The sequence below is a fragment of the Fukomys damarensis genome, unplaced genomic scaffold (assembly GCF_012274545.1).
Source record: "Fukomys damarensis isolate Sample0158 unplaced genomic scaffold, DMR_v1.0_HiC HiC_scaffold_5, whole genome shotgun sequence".
Classification (NCBI taxonomy): domain Eukaryota; kingdom Metazoa; phylum Chordata; class Mammalia; order Rodentia; family Bathyergidae; genus Fukomys; species Fukomys damarensis.
In genome coordinates this window covers 72,172,884-72,184,736 of record NW_022900917.1, presented here as the reverse complement: position 1 = coordinate 72,184,736, position 11,853 = coordinate 72,172,884, and positions in this window count along the sequence as shown.

The following is an 11,853-nucleotide window of genomic DNA, read 5'->3' as shown; positions in this document are numbered from 1 at the left end:
AAAAGAAAGAAAAGAAAAAAAAAGAAAGAAAGAAAGAAAAGAAAAAAAAAACTTTTTTTATAAAATGGAATACTACTCAGACATAAAGAATGAAAAATTAGAGACATTTATAGCTAAATGGATGAACATTGAGGCCATACTCTTAAGTGAAATAAATAGGACATGCATGTAAATACTGAATGGTTTTTCTGGTGTGAGAAACTGAAAGTGTAAATAAGGATCGAAAAGCAGAATAGATAATGTGAAATGAGAAGAAATGGTCTAAAGGGGAAGGGGAAGTAGGAGGGGTTTGGGAAAGGAAAGAAACAAATGGAATTAATATGAGAAAAGGAAAAAGTGCACACAAAGCCTTTGTAAATAGTGAGGGGTAGAGTGGTTGAAGGAAGGGCAGGGGAATGGGGAAAAAATAAGAACCAAGATATGTTTGTAAAGGTGCAAATTGTTCTGATGTTCCCATGATTATTTTTACACACACTCACACACAGTTTATCCTTAATATATCTGGAGCTGATTTGATATTAAATGTGTACTAGGTGCAACTGAGGTTGAGACCATCAGCCTCTTATATGAAAGTTATTAAAAAATAAAAGTTATTAGAAAAGGACAAAGCTGAGTTTGTTGCTGGTGGCCTACTATGTTGTGGGACTCAGTGTTCCCACAACGTGGAACAGACAGCAGATCTTACACAGGGTGTCAGGAAACTGTGAAGTCCATCCACAGTTGATCTAATTTTGGGGTGCCAGTGTTCTGACCCATTCAGAAGAGACACTTGGGGAGCTGGCAACTGACTGACCAATATGCATAAGTGTATTTTTAAAGTGAGTCAGTTTCTGATAAGCCATTTTTCCAATGCAAAGTATTGTCTTGTAAAGGGAAGATCACTGAAAGGAACTGTCTTGGTCAATTGAACAGATGTAAAAGCAGTCTTGTTACCTGTTACCATGGATACAGAAAAGATCAATCTTTTCCAAGGATTGTGAGAATTTAAAATATTTTTCAGTACTGTTGTTTGTTTCCCTAAGGAGTGAGAAAGGAAGTGAAAATTTTGATTATGATTTGTTGTGTTTCCTTCTTTCTTCAATGTGAGTTCCTTGAGAAGAGGAAGGTTTCCTCTTCTCTTTATTTCCAGTCCCAAATAGCATGCTAGAACATGAATGTGTTTAGTAAGTTAAGGTTTAGGAGCTAGGCTGTCAAGCAAATCCTAGGCCAACACCATGAACAGTCATTTAAATCATGATGGGTTCATTGCTCTTTGGGTTTTGGTACTGGGAGGATCTTACAAGATAAACAACCACTTCACATAAAATATTTTTTTTCTTTGGGTACCAGGGATTGAACTCAGGTCCTTGCACTTGTGAGGCAGGCAGTGGAAACACTGAGCTAAATCCCCAGCCCCACTTCACATAAATGATCAGAATCAGAAACATTATTAGGAATGTTTCCCACCATAAAAGGTACTACTATATCATTTTTACTGTGCCAGTTAATACTAAATCTTTCATATGGGCTACTTTGTAGAGTCATCACAGCAAACCTTTGAACTGCCTATTATTATCACTTCCATTTCACAGATAAAGAAATTGAGACTGAGAGGTAATCCGTGGTTTCCATGGGGGCTGGATGAGGAATGGGTAGAAACAGCCTTCATTAAGTGTGTTTCATCTAGCAAAGATGTTAAAAAATATACACAATTTGAAACTTGGGATTAATTTATACTGATGTACAATTGAGAAGGGGATGATTTAAAGAGTGCCTGGGAACTAATGTCAGTTGACCCTAGGGGCCAGGTACTGATACACCTGTACACAACAGCTCTGTTGCTTGCTTGTGAAGCTCAGAGAAATTAATTGAGTTGCTAAAGCCATGCAGTGGCAGAGAAAGGATCTTGGAGAGTCACATGATCCTATTTAGTGTCTGTGAGTGACTAATTATGCTGTTCACACCTCTTCTTTCTGTATCTACAACCCAGTGAAGCATGCATAACCGATATTTGATGATCCAACTTAATTATGAGCTGCTTTAGTTAAGAGAATTTCAGTAGTAGTTTCTAAAATATTACTTTCTTTCTTTTCAGGGCTTTAATTTGTAATCTGAGTTTGGCTAATTCAAGCAAAATTGAGACTAATCTGAAATCCATTTCTGGGCAACCTGATCACTTGTACTGTGGCTTTGATTACTATAAGGGAATAATGATTTTTCCAATTCATTGTTGCATTATTTTCCAATTCACTCATGGTGTCAGGAATAATTAATTACTGAATTTTAAAGTAGAAGGGAAGTGTGATGAGTCTTTGTGAACAGGCTGAGTGAGGGAGGATGAGAATAATGCTATTAACAGAGCTCTTCTCTGGTGGAGAAAAAAAGAGGCTGTGGGGCTCAGGATTCTGCGTGCTCCATGCAGTCCTCTAAGTGATTTCCAGTTGATTCTTTCTTGATGACTACATGATGTTTTCCAATAAGTGCAGTATTTTGCAGATGGCAATGCTCAATCAAAAAGACACCGAGTATTTTAATATCACGGTAGTCACTAATTTTAGGCTAAAAAGATTTTTATAATTTTCTTCCTGTGGAACACCTATGCTTTGTCAAATTTAAATTACTCTTTGGTAAAATTAAATGAGGCTTATTTCCTGGAAGATTTCTGTAACAATGGCTATTGTTAAGTTTGAGAGGATAAACCAGTGGAAATATCATTAGAAGTTAACAGAAGCCACCTCTTCGAGTTATTACAGAATAACTTCTGTTCTCTCCAGAGACTTGATCACATAAGAGGAAGAAAGTCAATAAATATTTGTTCACATGAATGGGTCAAGGAGGATAAGGTGCTCTACGTTCTTTACCCAGATGGGTTAGATTTTGTAGCCTGTGCAGATACTTCTGTGGTTTCATCTATTAAAAAAAGATAAGGGGTTGGTTAACATATATGCAATATCCATTAATATTGGTACCATCTTTTAGCCTATTCTGGGTGAAGGAAAACAAAGATTCTAATTTATAGGTTACAGAGATTAGTTATGGAGACAAACATATAAACAAATGAGTAAACCAGTATAGTGAAACCAATGTGGGCATCGTTCTGGCACACTTATAAACAAGTTGCCAGGTAGAACAGGTGCCTCACTGTGTAAGAACCAGATCAGAGACAGTAGTGGAGTATACAGGGTGATTTGGGAACATATATCCTGGGAAACGTACCTGGTTTGCTGTGGAGAGGAAATTAGAAAAGTAAAGTGACTTAAAGGTTGTATAGGAGCCAGCCAGGCAGAAGGGACAATATAGAGAGAGACAATGTAAATGTGCAAGAGCCTACTCAGTCAATTAGATCTCAGAGTTTAAAACAGAGCATGTGTGAGAGATGAGAGAGATAAAATGGTCAGATCATAAAGGGTATTGTTGTCACACACTTGGTGGGGAACATTACCACAAATAGCTATAGATGTCCAGCACACCAAGGGAAGGGAATTAATTTTGCACTTTTACACTTTTGTGCATAACTTCACGAACTAAATGATGGACTGAATACATAGGATATAGATTCTGGCCTTGGCTTCTCAGGAGCCTCATGGTGCTGTTGAAGTGAACTTTCTTGCTTTCAAAATGTCTTCACATCTGTGATTTCTTTCAGCTGTGTGGGGAAGTCAAGGGAAAGAATTCTTATCCTATTGGACTGAGAAAGAGACTGCATCTCTGGCCGGCTCGCACACATGGCCACTATTAACTGGTGTGTGCTGGTTTTGTAGTTGAGGCAGCTTCAGCCTTCTGGCTTTCTGCCATGGTGCATTGCTTTTCCCTCTGCATTTACTGTGTGGGTTTTCACAGGCTCACTCAAAGCCAAGTATTTCCATGAAAAATGGATTCCTTTCTCTATTTCAGCTCTTGAAATGACACAGTTTTCTGTGTGACTGCCCAGATTTTTCTTAATAATACTTCACCACGCTACCAAGTACAGCAACATGTGGCGTGGGAAGGCTCCCTATGTGGTGTGATGGAAAGGGCTCTGAGAAGACACCACTGTCCTTATATGTTTCCAAATTCGCCTCCTATAATTATGAAACATTTTGTTCTTACATTTTTTATTTGTTTGGATTATAGCAGCAAAACTTACAGGAAAAGTTAAATAGTCAGCTTTTATCACCTACCACCCAAGTGGGGGATGTTGGCTGGTCTAGAGTATAAAGATTTGTAGACAATCACAGTTATAAAAAGAGTGATCTGAAAAGGAATTTACGCATTTTGTTGTCTGATTCTCCCATTTTATAAAGAGAAGCACTGAAGCTCTGAAAGAGAGTATGACAGGTACAGTCTTGGTCCTGGTTGATGACTATATGCCTGGTGTCTTGGCCCCCTGGAATGAGTGTCCCTAATATTGTGCTAGAGTTGTTATAGTATCAAACAGTTTTCAGTATGTGCTTACTACTCTCCTAAGTACCTGCGATGTATTAAATTCTCAGGAAACATCATGATACGTATATGGTGCATGAAGGTTTTATATTAATCTCTATAACCTGCACACCTGGCAAATGTCAGACCTGGAAAAGGATCCTGGGAAGGCTGTCTCCACAGGTCAGGGTCTCGGCCCATACTGAAGAGTAGGACTTCCCTTGAGTGAAAAGCTGGCAAGTTTGTTCGGTGAAAGAGATGACAGAAAGTCGAAGGACAGGAGGAAAGAAGAGAATGTCCAGGATACAATGCGGGCCGATTTAGTGATTTTGTCAAAAGGTCCTGTTTTGTCAACACATTTGAGTGACCACAGGCACTGGTTCTTGGTATATTACTGCTCACATGGCCTGGGAGAGAGAACAAAGCTTGTAAGTTTATCACAGAGCCAAATATAGGCCAAATGTGTGCCACGATGGCTAAAAAAAACCCAAGTTGTGTTTAGACAACATTAATGGATGCGGAATGTGCAGACTAAAAGGGTTGACAGTTGCAATTATTTTCTCTGAGACAATCCACATCAGACAATTTATTGTTAAGTGTAGGTGTCTTATTTTTAAAGTGTGCATGGGTTCAATGGCATCACTGAGAAGCACACACAAGATGGGGCAGGTTCTAAGATTTATGATAGACTAGGAATGCAGAAGGAATTGTGCATGTCAACCTGGGAAAATGACACAGATCTATGAAGCTCACTACAAATCCCTGAACAAGAGCTGCAGTTGCAAAATAAATGGAATTTCCTCTGCCTTGCTTCAGCAGGGCTAAGATGGCATACTTCTTCCTAATAGTTGTATCTGTTGCAGGAAACAGCCTGAGATGAGTCATAAAATATTAAAGTAGTAAAGACCCTTGTCCATTGGTGGATTCAGCAGAAGTCGGATGAGAATCTCTTGGGAATTACTTCAAGGGGTGAGGAATGTTGGGACAAGGGGGCATGAGAATATAAGAGCAATTTACATGATTATCCAGTTTCCTTGAAATTTTCAGTCTGGGAAATAATTTGCAAATGTGATGTGTTCAGTATTGTTTTCCAGTTATTCCAAGATTATTATTGTCAACCAGATACCTGATAGGGAGGAGTTTGCTTTCTAGTGTGAATATCCATTGCTTCCAGTTTCATCTGATACAGTTAATTAACCACCACTTATTCCTAGACACAGGGCAGCCTCTGCAGATGATTGGGTTTCACTTCTGTGGGTGGCAAAAAAATGAAAGGAAAAAAAAAACAACAAAAAAAAACCCCTAGCATAAAGCAAAGTAATTGTGGTGGCACTGATGGAATCGCTTCTTTTTCTGCTACCCTGGTTTCTTGGGAGTGGAAGCATCTCCTGTCAGTGGTGAACAGAAGCAGACATTAATTATTATTATGGTCTTTGCCTTGTAATTTCTGTGTCACCAAGATGTTCTCTGTTTATTACTGCACTTAGAAAGCTTTGGAATATTAGCCACATGGAGTCTCACTCCGTGGATTCTATTACCACACTCATCAGTTGTTCCAGGAAAGTGAGACAGTAGAATCATATATCTAGGGAGAAAGCTCTCAGATGTCTCCCTTGCTGGTTGTGTAGTCTGCTAGGAAAGTTCTGTTATAGGTCATTAAAGCAGGAGGGATCCATGGGGATCATCCTGTTTGTCTCTTCATTTCCCCACTACACATTTGACAAATTGAGACCTAGGGAGAGCGAGGTCAAGTTCAAAATCATAGGACACATTATAGATTCTTGCTGATTGTGTCTTCTTTGTTCACTGGATGGAGTCTTCTGGAATCCAGTCACCCTCTTTTGGGAGTCTAAACACAAATGTGTCAGGTGGAGGACATACCAACTTTCTGAGGCATGAGACATCACAGTTTCCCACAGGGTAGAAACCATGGCTGTTCACCGGAAATTTAAACATGAAAGACTGAATGAGAATGGTTCTAAATCTGTCGCAGCTCCTTGGGTGTGTGTTAGTTTGTGCTGTGTTTCTAAGGAAGACAGTCAAGTCTTTCCAGAGGGAGAATTTCATGCCTTGGCTTTCTGATCTGTGGAAATAGGACCTGGCCTTGAAGGTTGTTGCTAGGATAAAATGAGACTGGACCCAGGAGCATTAATTACCCCATTCCCTTCTAATGAGATGAAGAGTGATGTCCCCAAAGACTGGTCATCATAGTCTATCTTTTATAATTGTGCGGATTGTGTTGGTGGCAGTGGTTTTGTTGTTGTTGTTAGAGTTGGAGAGCTGCCCTTGATTCTCATCTCTTCATTAAGATTTTACAAAGTCCCAAAGGACAGAGATCAAATGAAATTGTCTATTTCACTTACAGTGGTTTCCCACAGCACCTAGAATTAAAGCCACTAGGGCCCCAAAGGGCTCTTGTATCTAGGAGTCTTATTACCTCTCTCCCGTTTTTCTCTCTTTCCCAGTTATTCTTGTTGCATGAAGTGATAACAGGTAGTGCTTAAGAAGTACTTCCTAAATAGCTTTTACCCACAATCTCTGTGTGAGCTCAATTAGGAGTAGTGGTATAACTCATTACATTAAAAATTTCAGATTATTTATGTAGCTGGTAAATTATTCAGTAATTAAAAAAATCCCAAAACACAGTGATACCCAATGCATGTGGGGCTTGATGAAATTAATGCACTAATATATTACTGGTCAGTGTATAGCTGGTAATTGTTTTGTGATTGCAATTGGCAATATATATCAAGAACCACAAGAAACATCATATGCTTTGATCTAGTAATGTTACTCATAGGAATTAAACATAAGAGATAAACAAATTGAAGTAAAAAAGTACAGATATTGTTTGCAGAAATATATGTATATATATGTATATATAAATATATATATGCATATACATATGTATATGTATAATTGCAAAAAAATGTAAGCTGGGTATACACAGCTATAATTGCAGCACACTGGCACTCTGGGAGGCTAAGGCAGGCAGATAACAAGTTCAAGCCCAGCCTAGACAACTTAGTTATTTAGCATTACCCTGTCCCAAAATTAAAAATAAAAGGCTGTAAGGGTTGGTGGTATAGCTCAGTGATAAAGTTCTGTATTTAATCTCCAATGGAAAAAACAAAACAATTGCTTTTTCTTAGCCTTTTGGATAAGATCAAGTGTGGAAACAAAACAAAACAAAACAAAAACCATTAGAATAATTGAACTAAATAATGGTTCATCAGTTCAATGGAAATTCATGAATAATTTCATATAATAATTGTAAAGATAATAAAATTTATTTATGAAATAATGCAAAAAGAAATATTCAGTACAACTATACTATGATAATAATTATATCAGTGTGATGATATATGGACAAGAAGAGTAAAGACATACAGAAAAACAAAGTTATATAAATTTATGCTAATAAAAAGTCAAGTATATGCTCATTTTTATCTAATATGAATGTGAAAGTGAAAGTGAAAGGGATGGTTGTTCTTCCTATGGGAAATAAAGCTATATTCACTTTAATGCTCTCTGCGCATGTCTATCTACCTCTTTCAATGAAAAGTATTCTTTCCTCAAACTGCACCTGTAATTATTGGTTCTTCATCATTTTCTCCAAAGCTTATCCTCTAAGAAGTCTGCAGCCTTCCTCAGTTATCACTGATTTTATAAGTAGGAGACACAGAGTTCTCATCCATCCATCCATCCATCCATCCTTCCAAGCAACAAGGAGATTAGGATTCCCTAATCCCACAATAATCATTTGCAATTCAAGGTGCTCATTTGAGACTATTCCTCAAAGACATTGCAAAGAGGGGAAATAACAACAGTTTATTATTTATTCACTATTAAAAAGTGAAAATTCACTTAGGCCACAATTCCTGTAGAATATCTGTCTAATTCAACTACATTTTTTTCATTATACCATGAACTGATCACTGGCTGAATTTCTTTTATTGCACTGGAGTCCAGGTCTAGCATTTTTCCAATATCTGGCAAAAATATCCATTCACATAAACAGAAACCCCATAAGACCTAAATGTGGAAGTTCTGAGGTAATGTCTCCTTTCTCAAAAAAGCTTCACCTTGGAATTTTCCAGAATGACCCACGAAGCAGCTGGTTTTGTGCCTGAGATTCTCCATACCCATTGGAAAGCAGAGAGTGGCAATTTTGAATGACTGCCATATTCCAATCAATGCAACTATTGCATATGAAAAGGAAAATAATAGAAGTGTCCCACGATAAGCTGGTTGGGAGTATCAAAGTGGAGGAGCATTTCATGAGTGACTTCAACATGCTAAATCTATATACACAATTTTCTAAAAAAAAATACCACATTGTGTTCTCAAGAAAAGTCCTGTGATTTCCCAGGTGCTATTATGCAAGCTGAAAAAGAAAACAAAAACTGTGACTGTTATTTGTCAGTGTGACCAGACTAGGGAATAGCTAGATAACTAGCAAAGCAGTATTTGTGGTATGTCCATCAGGATGTTTCCACAGGAGATTAGTGACTGCGTGGACTGAGGAACGAAGATTTGTCCTCACCAGTGCGGATAGGCATCATCAAATCCACTGAGAACCTAGAGAGAACAAAAAAATGTAGAGGAAAGGTGAATTACACCTTTCCTCTACAGCTAGGGCACCCGTCTTCTCCCACCCTGGACATCAGAAGGCCAGGTTCTCCAGTCTCTGGACTCAGGGTTTGCACCAGGTTCTCAGACCTCCTCCTCAGATAGGTTATGTCATTGGCTTCTCTGGTTCTCAGCCCTTTGGACTCAGACTGGATTATGCCAGTACCTTCCCTTGTCTCCAGGTTCCTGAAGTCACATGGTGGGACTTCTTAGCCCACTTTCCATAATAAATCTCTCACTGGTTCTGTTTTTCTAAGTAAATATCAAAAGAAAGCTTGGAACAAAAGTCAAGGCCATTCAGGGAGGAAGTGACAGAGTTTAACATCTGGCTTAGAATGCCATGTATCATGGGAATCCCAGGACAATGCTTTTTGGCATCATGATCAGAAGCAGCATAAGATGGGTAGGCAGAAGACGAGAAGATGTTGTACTGAAGACCAAGGTAGCTCATGTAAATACTTTCATTCTGTCCTTTTTTGTCACATCTATACAGTTATTATATGCTTCGATCTCCAACTGCCTGGAGGCCTTTTTGTTTTCTAGTAGCTGAAAACCCTTTCGCTTAGTCACACATCAAGCATGTGGGAAGTGCTTTAGAAATAATGATATTGAGAGTCCCCCAGTTGGTAAGCATAGAAGATGGTGCATGAATACACTCTAGCTCTTTCATCCAGAGTGAGATAATGCTGGGTATGAGTCCTAAAGCCAAAGCTCTCAGTAGGATGAAGTTCTAGGACCCACACTCAAAATTGGCACACTAGCCTATCCTTTTAAAAGCTGTCCTTTTTCTCTAATTATTCATTGGCTTTTCCTACTTGTGTTTTCTGACATCATCTCTTAGATAAACTCCTTGAATGCAAATCCTTGTCCTAGGGCTAACTTCTGAGCAAACGCATTTAAAGGCAGCTCCATTTGGTAGGAGATAGAACTCAAATACAGAAGATGAGGGGGAGGCCTGGAGCAGCAGAGCTCACGAAAGCTGTCCATCTCCTCTTTAAGTATAACTTCCAATTTATATGTTGAGAATTAAAGTAGGTATCTTCTAATGTCACATCTTAAAATAGATAAGAGTTTGCCAAAGGACTGTCCATTGGCCAAATCTGATCTTCATTTTTGTTTTCATGGCCTGCAACAAGTAATCAAAGAATATTTTTCACATTTTAAGTGGGTTTTATATAAGTAGTCTATGAAATATGAATTATTATGTGTTTTATGAGTTTTAAAAGTCATGTGTATGCAGATAAATGACATGCATATTATATGAATCATTATTTAAGCATCCTGAATCCTGCCTCTTGGTACATTAAGCCTCAAGTATTTACTATCTGGTCTTTGCAGAAGATTTGCCAACCCCTGAGCTAGAAAGAACTAGTTGGATGCCCCAGCAGTCCCTTGACTCACACATTTATATTAACCGTGTCAATCATGGCTGTTGATTTATCCTAAGCCCTGGGACCAGAGAGCGAATTTAGGCTGTGGGTGTTGATCCATGAGACACAAGCATCTCATGATGTGGTTGACCCTGAAAACAGCCAGGGAAATTGGCTTTTTTTTTTTCTCTTTGAGATTTAAAAATGGCCACAATGCATAAGATTCTAATAAGATTACTGACATTTAGAAATGGAAGAAAGGAGCTAAAGGTGTAGGGAAGGTGGGATGGGTAGGGGAAGGGTAAAAAGGGAAAAGAAAAAAATGTGAGATAATGAAAAGATGAAAATAAAGAGTTTGTAGATTGGGAAGGGGAGGAGGGGTGAAGGGAGGGCAGGGGTAAGGGGAAAAAATGAGAATCAAGACTTGTCATATAGAGGTACAAGATCCCAACAATGAATGTAACTGTACTGTATCCCTAAAATGTACCAATAAACTCAATTAAAGCTGAAAAAAAAAAGGCCATATAGAAATGATTGGATAGTTAATGGGAATAAGTAGCATTTTTACAATGTTGTGCAGAGAAAAGCCATGAAGTCAAATCAGGTTTTCAATGGTTTAGGATGTGACCACAAAGTCAGAATTATGAGAGAATGAGACAAGTAAATGTTCCAGGAAAGCCAAACCCATGAGCCAATAGCTCTGAGACAGGGACTTTGCATAAAAAGATTGCAACCCAAATATTTTGAGTCAGACAGCTCCACTGCATGAATCCCTTTCTGATAAGAATGTCTTACTCTTCATTGTAACACCAGAACTAAATATCATTCACATTTATGAAATAAAACTCAATTAACATTTATTTATAACACATACCATATAGCAACACAGTAGCATGTTTTGCCTTTTCATCTCCTGCTCCAGGGGAATATCTTTTCATTGACTTTTGTGGCTATTTTATTCTTATATTGTTTAGTAGCTCTTGAACTGTGTGTTTAGATTAATCAATTAAACTTGACCTACAGCCCAAAATGGTGGTGGAGACATCTTTATACACTTCTTTTCACAGACTCTAGCATTCTAATTAAATACTCAGTGAATATTTGCTGACTGACTCATCGATCATCATCAATACATTTTAAAGTATTTTTTTTTTATTGAGTTTATTGGTACATTTAGGGATACAGTACAGTTACATTCATTGTTGGGATCATGTACCTTTACATGGCAAGTCTTGATTCTCATTTTTTCCCCTTACCTCTGCCCTCCCTTCACCCCCTCCTCCCCTCCCCATCTACAAACACTTTATTTTCATCTTTTCATTCTCTCACATTTTTTTCTTTTCCCTTTTTGTTCTTCCCCTACGTATCACACCTTCCCTACACCTTTAGCTCCTTTCCTCCCATTTCTAAATGTCAGTAATCTTATTAGAATCTTATGCATTGTTGCAGAATATTCACACCAGGGAAACTA